Here is a 9,389-nt window from a genome sequence, read left to right as displayed (position 1 = left end):
GTTGTTTGTACTTGCGGAACGATGCCAACTGGAACATGCGTATTAGCAGCACCAGAAGCTCATATGAAGCACTGATGCTCGCGAAGATGTTGGCCCTGGACACTGCTGCAAAAATCAACTTCAGCGCATGGCACCTAACCACAATTCACGTTAAACCGACGTTACAGGCGTATCAAAGGAGTACGTATGTAATGTTTATAAAATTGGGTAGGCAGCACTGTAACCACAATAGACGTTTCAGGAAGGTTAGCGTCTATTTGAAAAGTAGTTCCGAGGCCTGGCATTGCTCTGTAGTGAAATGATTCATTGCGATGCAGAAGGCTTGGGTTCGATTCCAGCTGCGACCCGGACATTAATTTCTTTGCATTCGTCGTGTTTAGTTTGGGATGTTGTTGGTAGCTGATGGATCTAGCCTTGCATAATTTGCAGGCAATTGCCCCGCCCGGTTTTCTTTTTGCTAATTGTATCTAATGCCCTTTTGTTTGTTTGTTTTTAACTAAGCACGAACAGGCTCTTAAAAAATTGCGCATAGCGCCACGTAAGCTTGCATAAGCCGGTGGCCTCTGTGCTATTCCACATGGAGTATTGTGCCGGTACTCAATTTTTTTAATATTTAAGACAACACTATATACAGAGTCTACCTAGGAGATTGGCCTAAAGGCAAAGAAAGCCTGACAAAGCGCCAACCGCCGGTGTGCACTCATACATAGGCGGTTATATATAACAGTACAAAATTGTAATGCATGCTATACCATCAACAATTTACTTTTTTTCTGACGTGAAGCCATTTCCCAAACAATCAGCATAATTGTACATTTTTTGTGAAACCATTCCCCATGCATGATTGTCACTCATTGCAAGTCACATCAAGGTCTGTAGCATATAAAAACATTGAAAAAAGTTGCTACACCTGTTTCTTGAAGATCGAAAGACCATATGGAAACAGAACATCAGTCATGCTGTCACATGGCGAGCCTAAACGTTGCAGTTCCTGAAATAAACCTTGCCGTTACTTTTTAAGCTCACGACACTTAAGTAAATAGTGTTCTATATCACCATTTTACTTGCACTTCGGGCACAGAGGCGTCACGGAGAGTCTGATCTTGTGGAGCCATGCTGATGTACGCGCTGATCCCGTTCGGATGCGATGAAGCAAGCAGGCCTCTACCTTTGATAGCCCTTTCGTGATTGTGTGTACCTTCTTATCACTCTGCAACCTCTTTTCTTCCTTTCATTCCTTCCGCAGTGCAGGGTAGCAAACCGGATGTGCGTCTGGTTAACCTCCCTTCCTTTCCGTGCATCTTTATCTCTCTCTCTATCTCTTGTCACACATGGCTGGTAAGGCGTCAGCCATAACGATTCGAAATGCTTGTTGACAGCTTCTCGTCGTGTAGACGCTACCGATGTCGGGTATTTTTTGACGCTCGCGAGTTCGAATTGCCCATGCGTGTTCTCGTCGTTTCTTGGTAGATACCAAGTGTCAATCACCTGTGGCATTACCCACGGCATTTACCCACCCGTAAGTATGTGTCACTGTCAGGCGGGAAGTGTTTGACGACGAACGTGACGGGATTTTGGCATTACTCATGTCTTGACCAGCGCGTCATATTCGTCAAACCACGTTACCCTCACATGCTATTTTTGGTTCACGCAAAGTTAAGGGGTTGACCACGAGATCACCTAAACGTAAACGGCCAGATAAACAGATAGGTATACGCTCAAGGACACCTAAGTTCACAAAGAAATGCTTCGCATTTAATAGGTAAAAATAACATCACCCACGTTTCAGATATCTGTCGCGGTGAGGTCCGTACGAAATAAACATGTTGTCGCGTTTAAAATCCCGTCAAATTTAAGTAGCTGAAGACTAACACTGGTGTGTTGCCGACAAGGATGAACGAAACAAACGAAAAAACAGAAACAACTATGACAAAGAATAGGATCAGACCGCAACAATTATGAACAGTGGAAGGGAAATCATTACTTTGTAAATTTTGTAATGCAGATTCAACCAGAACTTCTTATCATACGCGATGATTCACTCCCCCACAATTCCTACGTCTTTCTCGACTGTTGTAGATTCGCAGCGCACGCGCAGGTACATTATTATTCAGCGGCACGTTTTTCTATTCAGCGCACGTTCACTCGCTCGTTTCAACCATTGGTATTATCTAAGGGATACTAAAAACGAACATTGACTCAGCTAAGTTTCACAAACTGCACTCTGATAACTCCCAACTCATACGTTTCGCTATCATAGGTTCATTATTAGCGGAGAAAACCAAGCTTGATTGATATAGGGGCTTAACGTTTAAAAACCCGTAGTGGAGAGCTCTGTTAATTTTTACCACCTGGGATTCTTTAACGTGCACCCAAGTATGAGCACACTGTAGAATATGATCATATTCTACAGATCATATTCTACAGCACTTTCGAAAAATCCACCTTGGGGTTTTTTTTTTTTTTGCTCCAAAATATCAGCGTTTGACGTAAGGAATTTCAAAAATTATTTTTTGTATATTCGTGATATTGCCTTGATTCAGTTTTTTTTTAAGTTCGTATTCTAAGTCTATGACACTCACAGATTACGATGTACTTTTTATCTTTTGGGAACTATGTGGGACCCAGAAAACGCCTTGAAAGTTTTTTACGTCACGTCAAAGTTTCTTGAGTTACAGGATTGTCAAGGAGGCATCGCCACCCACATTTTCTTTTCGGACGTTTTCTTGCTAGATAAGCGTTGTGTAGTGGCAAGATGTTTTCGGGATTGTGAAATTGAATTTTACCAATATACGTGAGAAATCGCTTCTCTTCAGTGTCCCTTTAACGTGCTCCGACGTGGTCCAGCAGACGGGCCTCTACCATTTCGTTTCTATCAAAATACGAACGCCATGGCCGGGATCGAACGACACTGGTCAATACAAAGCCCATGTTTATGAACGTTTTGTGGACCTATTCTGTTGCCCAATAAAATAAGTGTTTATACTTACGTGAAGTGAAACATTAGTCGAATATACAGACGTGGTTTATTGCCACAAATGCATTTCATACTGTGAGCAGTTGTTTCTACTCTTTCAAATACAAGAAAAATGTGACAGCGAAAAAGCTTCAGGTAAAGTGCGCCCGCGGCTTTGTTCCACACACCATGTTGACCATTCAGGTGCGATTGTCCTATGCTTGATTAGGTGCTATGATTTGACAGCAATCAAACGAAAGCAAAATTTATAGTAGGGTACTAAATGTCTTCGTCCATTCGGGCTTTGGCCGCCGCTATAAATGCTAGCGATTTCTCTTGAGCCTTCTTTCTGGTGGCAACGAATTTCGCCAATCTGCTTCTCATGTCTCTGATGTCAGCTCGTAGTTTGTCCACTTGGTCGTTCTGTGCCCTTATTGTGTCCAGCATTGATTTTGATATTCGTTCCTCTAATTCCAGCGGGAAGTCAAACGAACAGTGTTCCTCCCCTTGCTGTGGTTTGTGCGTCTTTGAAGCACTGTTCCATGTGATTTTTTGGAAGCGCTGAACCAGCTTCGTGCCTCTGATGTACACGCCACGTAACGGCTGTCCACCACTCAGTGCAACTCCTTCAAGAAACACAGAGTGTTCCACTGACCTCGAAGAACTTACATGGTATTCTTCAGGAACTGGACTGTCATGATTCAAGTTAACAGGAGGCGTCACTGGTGTTGGACATCTTGGACAATTGAGAAAGTCACCTTGGTGGTACTGAGGGCAAACATGAAAATAACGGTGGTTTTCGAAACACGCATCATGATCGACATCGTGGTAGGTGTCGGCCAAAATATACCTCTGGTGTACAAACCCTGGAGGTCGTGGAAAACTACTGCAAGTCTGGGTCAAATGCTTCAGAGATGTCTTGTCGCTGCGCTGTACCTGCTGCAATTCGTAGTGTCCCTCGAGGGTAGACGCCCACATGTCATCCCACTCGCAATCTCCTTGCAGAGACACGTTGCTACGAAATCCAGTAGAGTGAACATCTCTGCGGGAATCCTCAAGATCACATCCTACCAACGGCATTTCTGGTATAACACGTTCGACTTGCCAGGTGAGCGAGCCTGCTGCAGTCATCGCCGGTGACTCGGTCAATCTTCTTGATGCTTGCGGCTCCATGTGGACGTCACAGTGTCCACCACGTTCGTGGGGTACGCGTTCGACAGAGGATACATTGTGCAGCTGCGCTTCGCGGTGATCTTCTTGTGGCGACCTTGATGGTTTAGATGCTCCGCGTGATGCCGGCCATTCCGTTCCTCCGTGCAATTCACTTGGCAATATATCGGTACTTGCGATGGTTGGTAGAAACTCCGAATACCGCTTTTCCATGATGGTCTGGTTTTCGCAGGGCCTGAGTCACTTCTGTATTTCGGACTGGCGACGTCAGTTCAACACCTAAAAAAGCTGAAGGGATTCAAAAGAAAAAAAAGTGATAAAAAGTGTGAATCATGTCGAAACCACTAGAGACGCTGCAACGGAGAAATATTGTAATTGCGCTATATTAGAGTGTTTTAACACGCCGATAAATCTATTTACAATGGTCTCAATCATACCCCCCTCCTTTGAAAATTCGACCGCCGCGGCTGAGATTCTATCCCGCGACCTTCGGATCAGCAGACGAGTACCGTGATCACTAGACCATTACTGTGGGTTCAACGTTATTGCCTTACAAACGTATATTAATGCATCCGAAGTGTTTTCATCGCTGAAATAGCGTTCACAACTTAATCCTGCATAGATTAATCAGACCCTGGCTCATACATATACAGAAGAAATTTTTTTTTATCTTACCCACAATATTTTCCAGGGTATCGCGCAAGTCCACAAATCGCATTTGGCCACGGTGACATTGTGAGACCTCTTCGGCAATATTTTAGGGGGAAAAAAAAAACACCCAAGTGGTCTATAGCGTACAGAACAGGTATTCATAGTTCCCCAATAGCCCGGCCTTGACCTCATTAAAGAGTGCAGCCCCAGTTAACGTTGTGAATAATGACCCGCCGCGGTGGTCTATAGCTAAGGTACTCGACTGCTGAACCACAGGCCGCGGGATCGCGGTTGAGTTTTTGACGGAGGCGTAAATGCTGTAGGCCCGTGTGCTCAGATTTGGGTGCACGTTAAAGAACCCCAGGCGGTAGAAATTTCCGAAGTCCTCCACTACGGCGTCTCTCATAATCATATGATGGTTTTGGACGTGAAACCCCACATATCAATCAAGCAATATCAATGTAGCGGATAAACAAAGCAGCTCGTATAGTACCATGGCGTCTTTAAATGCAAGCAATATACATAAAACAGCGCTCACTAAAATTTCTTATCATTGAACGTGGTTGCTTTCGGCGAGAGTGATTGGATAAAACTTTAAAGTTCGCGTGATTTTCTCCTCAATGACGAGCGTGCACAAGGGTCCGATCACGCGGCTCCACTAGCGAAAATGCGGAGAGCTAGCGCTCGGAACCTAACAACAAACCAGATCCTGTAATATCCTTAGACTGTAATTTCTCAATATTATAATAAAGATTTGAAAAAGCTAACTGCAGGCTGACAGAATTCTTTGCCGCAATTTCGCAATATCAGTGATGATTATCAAATTTTCAAAGCAAGAAAAACGACCCTATACAACAGCGATTTATTCTGAAGTGCAATTCTACTATTTCTTTTTTGTAACGAGTATAGTACCTCTTAAACCAGGTTTCTTCTAAGAGTTAAAAAAAAACAGTGAATTACCCCACAAACGTCCAGGTGCACATTGAACTATAATATTGATTTGATTGATTTGTGGCGTGTAACGTTCCATAACAACCGATTATGAGAGACAACGTAGTGAAGGGCTCCGGAAATTTCGACCACCTGTGGTTCTTTAACGTGCACCCAAATCTGAGCACACGGGCCTACAACAATTCGGCATTCATCGGAAAATAAACTATGATATTAGAATCACGAGGGGTATTACCGAAATAAATTTTACCAACTGCTAATTCTCTGTAATACTCACAACAGTAAAATACGTTCATGCTGCAATGTAAACGGTACTGATTTTTTTTTCTAAACACATCTATATCTTCATTCTTCAAAAGGAACAGGTTGTTGATCGAAGTATTTGCTCGAAAGAACACAGTATATAGGTCAAGTTCTGTTTCAAAGCCGTGACACCCCTGTTCAATCAGGACAGTTTCACCAAGAGCTCAGGCAGTTGGTTTACAGATGAAGGTTGGAGGGGGGGGGGGAATCACCGCGCACATTCGTGATCTAAACGGTTGGTTCGTTCGAAGTTCACAGGATGAAAGTCTCAGCCTCCTAACGCTGCGTGTTCTGCCCTAATGTGTTCCCTTCATGAGTGGCCCACACTAACTTTTCACGCCAAGTGACTAGTATTTAACATTCGAACTTTTTCGATTAGTGGCTACTCACACAAAATGCGTGCAACTGCAGAGGCATGGCGACAATATCTTGCAAGCGTTTGGGCTGCCGTAGCAAAACGAACCTGACTGTGCAAGCACTCGATACAATAATTTAAATCTGAGCTTTTGCACGTGAACCCAAAGGTCACAAGTGTACACTGTCATTCTTTATGAAAGGGAACACGCGAGCGCGTGGCCTGCGCACTGCGGCGGCTATCTACAACACCATCAACCAACAGGGGAAGAAAGCACGTTCGCTTTTCGCGTCATCTATGGCCAAGCAAGATAACGAGTTATGGCCGGTAGCCAAGCGCTACTAGATTACGTTCCCTGATCGCTCACGTGGCGAGCGATATCGGGTGATTACTGCTGCTTGCGCCGGGGTCGAGATAAACGTTTGATATGTTGGCATCGACTACGTACTTCAAGGGTGAGAAAAGAGAGAGTGAAATCGAGCAGCGATTGTCCACCGGCCATAACTCGTTAATATTTCTTTTCAGCAACAGATGACGCTGAAGCGAACGTACTTCCTTTTGCTGTCGGTTGATGGTGCTGTAGGCAGCCGTCGCAGAGCACATGCCACGCGTTCGCGTGTTCTCTTTCATAAAGGACGACAGTGTACATAAAATTTATGTGAAGCAAGGTAAGCCAAATATTGCCCAGTTTTTTTTTTGTTAAGTTGCTCGGACAATAGGTGACCGGTAATATAGGCACTCGCAGGGAATCGTGGGATACGAAGGCTTCCGGTTCGACTCACCACACGGGTTAGCAGTGGCACGCGCGCATTTTTGTACCGCTCCGTTGAAAAAAAAAAACGCACCTCTCCGTGCAATGTCAGTGCTTTAAAAGTTGGTTTTTGTTTGTGCAAACCGTGAATGCGACGATGGTAAGCTACGAAAGCCGTGAACGGTAAGGAAACTTTTTTTATCGCACCAAAATGATCTGCAATGCGTTTATCCTGCTCGGGGGTACACTGTCAGTTTGCCTAGCAGATCAGTTGATAGAAAAGACAGTTTTCGTTGTATGATACGCTACTGCAGATTAAAAAAAAATGCCATTTAAAAGATCTCAGGGTATGGGGATGCTTGTATCAGTGTTTTATGGGATCATTAGGGATCGTTGCTTCGGCCGACATCATCGGTCGATTGGCCTGAGGCACAGCACTTATTGAGCGCGTTAAGATATCTTCTTTTTTCTAGCCTTCAGCGCGCTATAATATACATTTCTTAGTCGAAGCCAGATGCTTATTTGAACGCTGATCTTGGTCAAGCTGCGCGGCACTGCAGCACATAAACAATACTGTCAGACATAGAAGGCACCGACGAATCAAAACCCTGCGCTTGTTTAACACACTTCTTTTGTGTGCCGTACTGGTGCACAGTTTGACCAAGATAAACACAAACGCACTCGTCCAGCGTGTGTGAGCTTACTTTTCAGTGAAACTTTCATGTTTTTTTTTTGTCACATATATGGGTGCAATGGCCGGCGCTCACCTCGTATGGCAGGTAGATTTCGCCCGCGCGTTCCCGTAATATTTTTGGTAGGTGCGCCTGCACGAAAAGTTATTTCTCAATATATTATGCGCAGCAAACTCATGCGTAAGCTTTTCTATTAGTGCGGAATACGCAAGTACCTGTGGTAAAATAGTCTTCGCAATCATTGACTGCAATGTTCGGTACTCAAAGGGTATACCTGTATATTCACAGCCATGGCCCACCTTATTTTTGTTTCATCGTTCCTTAAGAATTAATACATGCGTTTGCCTTTCACGCTCGAGTTCCAGCAACCAACGGCTGAACAACCGACCATGGTTTAGCAGGATGATAATAAACGGGCGACCGCACGAGCGAATTTCGAATAATCTGAGGCTTATAGCAGAGCAGTTTCCCGTCGCCTACTCTCTTCGAACCGGAACCCGGCAGCAGACGACACATCCCACAATTCCTCGCTCTTTTACTGGTCCCCTATTGATGACACGAAGTTCAGAAGAAAACTAAACCATGTGGCTGCCATATTCGTAAGGTACTTCCTACACCAGGCACATGTTAACATAACGTAAGGTTTTATGGCTGTATCAGGGCGGCAACGCCCCAAATGACAGCGTATCGTCTGCAAAGTACGGCCAGGAACGAGTGATATATCGCCCGAACATTGGCATGCTACTTCACTGACACGTTAATGCGTTCCCGTAACTAAGCACTTCTTCGCGCAACTAAGCACAGCACATTCGTAGCCACACGGCATTTCGGACAGCGACGAGTAAAAAAAAATGTCATCTGATTTTGTAACTGATAATTTGTGTCACTCTTCAATCAGAGTCAAGTTACTACGAGTAGTCGCACGATGAGAGAATGTTGACGAGAGGGAAAGACGCGACTTATGCAACCCTACTTGCAATCATGGTTCAGAGTCCCTACCACAAGCAAGCAGAACTTGTTCACAAGAGCGAAGAAGAATGCACGAACTTACCCAAGTCAAATAGCCTTGTGCACGCAACGCCTCTCCGGTCGATCGGAATTAAAAGGCCAAAGCTGAGGGCACCGGGTTTCTAAAGGTGGATTACACTGTGCGGACGTGGTAAAAAAAAAAGAATGGTGATCTCTGAGCTTTCTGTCATTGTCGTTGGCATTGCTATCGCTCAGAACTGAGGGAAAGGAGAACAAAAAACGACGAAGCAGCATACGCATAGCCTTGCCTGTGTTGTGTCACAGTAGAGTGTGATAATCTCGTCATGTTTGGGAACCCAGCGCCCCCGTCCGCAGTCTTTCGCATGGAATGATTTTTCTTATCTTCTGAACGGGGAACATCTTTCTTATCTTGTGAAAGGGGAACAACTACCATCCTAAACGACAAGAAAATGGTCGCTGGCGACGAAGCAGAAAAAAAAAAAACTTGCGACCTTTTTTTTTTTTAGGAGTCTGAATTCACAAGAGCACTCGGCGCAGCCATCTTCGAAAGTCCGTTGGTGCCCCTGGCCC

General features: G+C 44.6%; 1 long non-coding RNA gene across 2 annotated transcripts; it reads right to left on the bottom strand.

The window, feature by feature from the left end:
* Positions 1-3,007: 3,007 nt before the first annotated feature.
* On the bottom strand, positions 3,008-9,139 carry LOC142768440 (uncharacterized). 2 transcript variants are annotated; one of them, XR_012885284.1, is made up of 3 exons: positions 8,881-9,139; positions 7,905-7,961; positions 3,008-4,414 (listed from the first exon to the last, which is right to left on the bottom strand). It is a non-coding gene; the product is annotated as an uncharacterized LOC142768440 (long non-coding RNA). The 2 variants fall into 2 exon arrangements; XR_012885285.1 differs by lacking the exon at positions 7,905-7,961.
* Positions 9,140-9,389: the final 250 nt, after the last annotated feature.

The sequence above is a fragment of the Rhipicephalus microplus genome, chromosome 8 (assembly GCF_043290135.1).
Source record: "Rhipicephalus microplus isolate Deutch F79 chromosome 8, USDA_Rmic, whole genome shotgun sequence".
In the NCBI taxonomy this organism is placed as follows: Eukaryota; Metazoa; Arthropoda; class Arachnida; order Ixodida; family Ixodidae; genus Rhipicephalus; species Rhipicephalus microplus.
The sequence above is the reverse complement of the archived record's forward strand: the minus strand, read 5'-3'. Positions and strand labels throughout refer to the sequence as shown.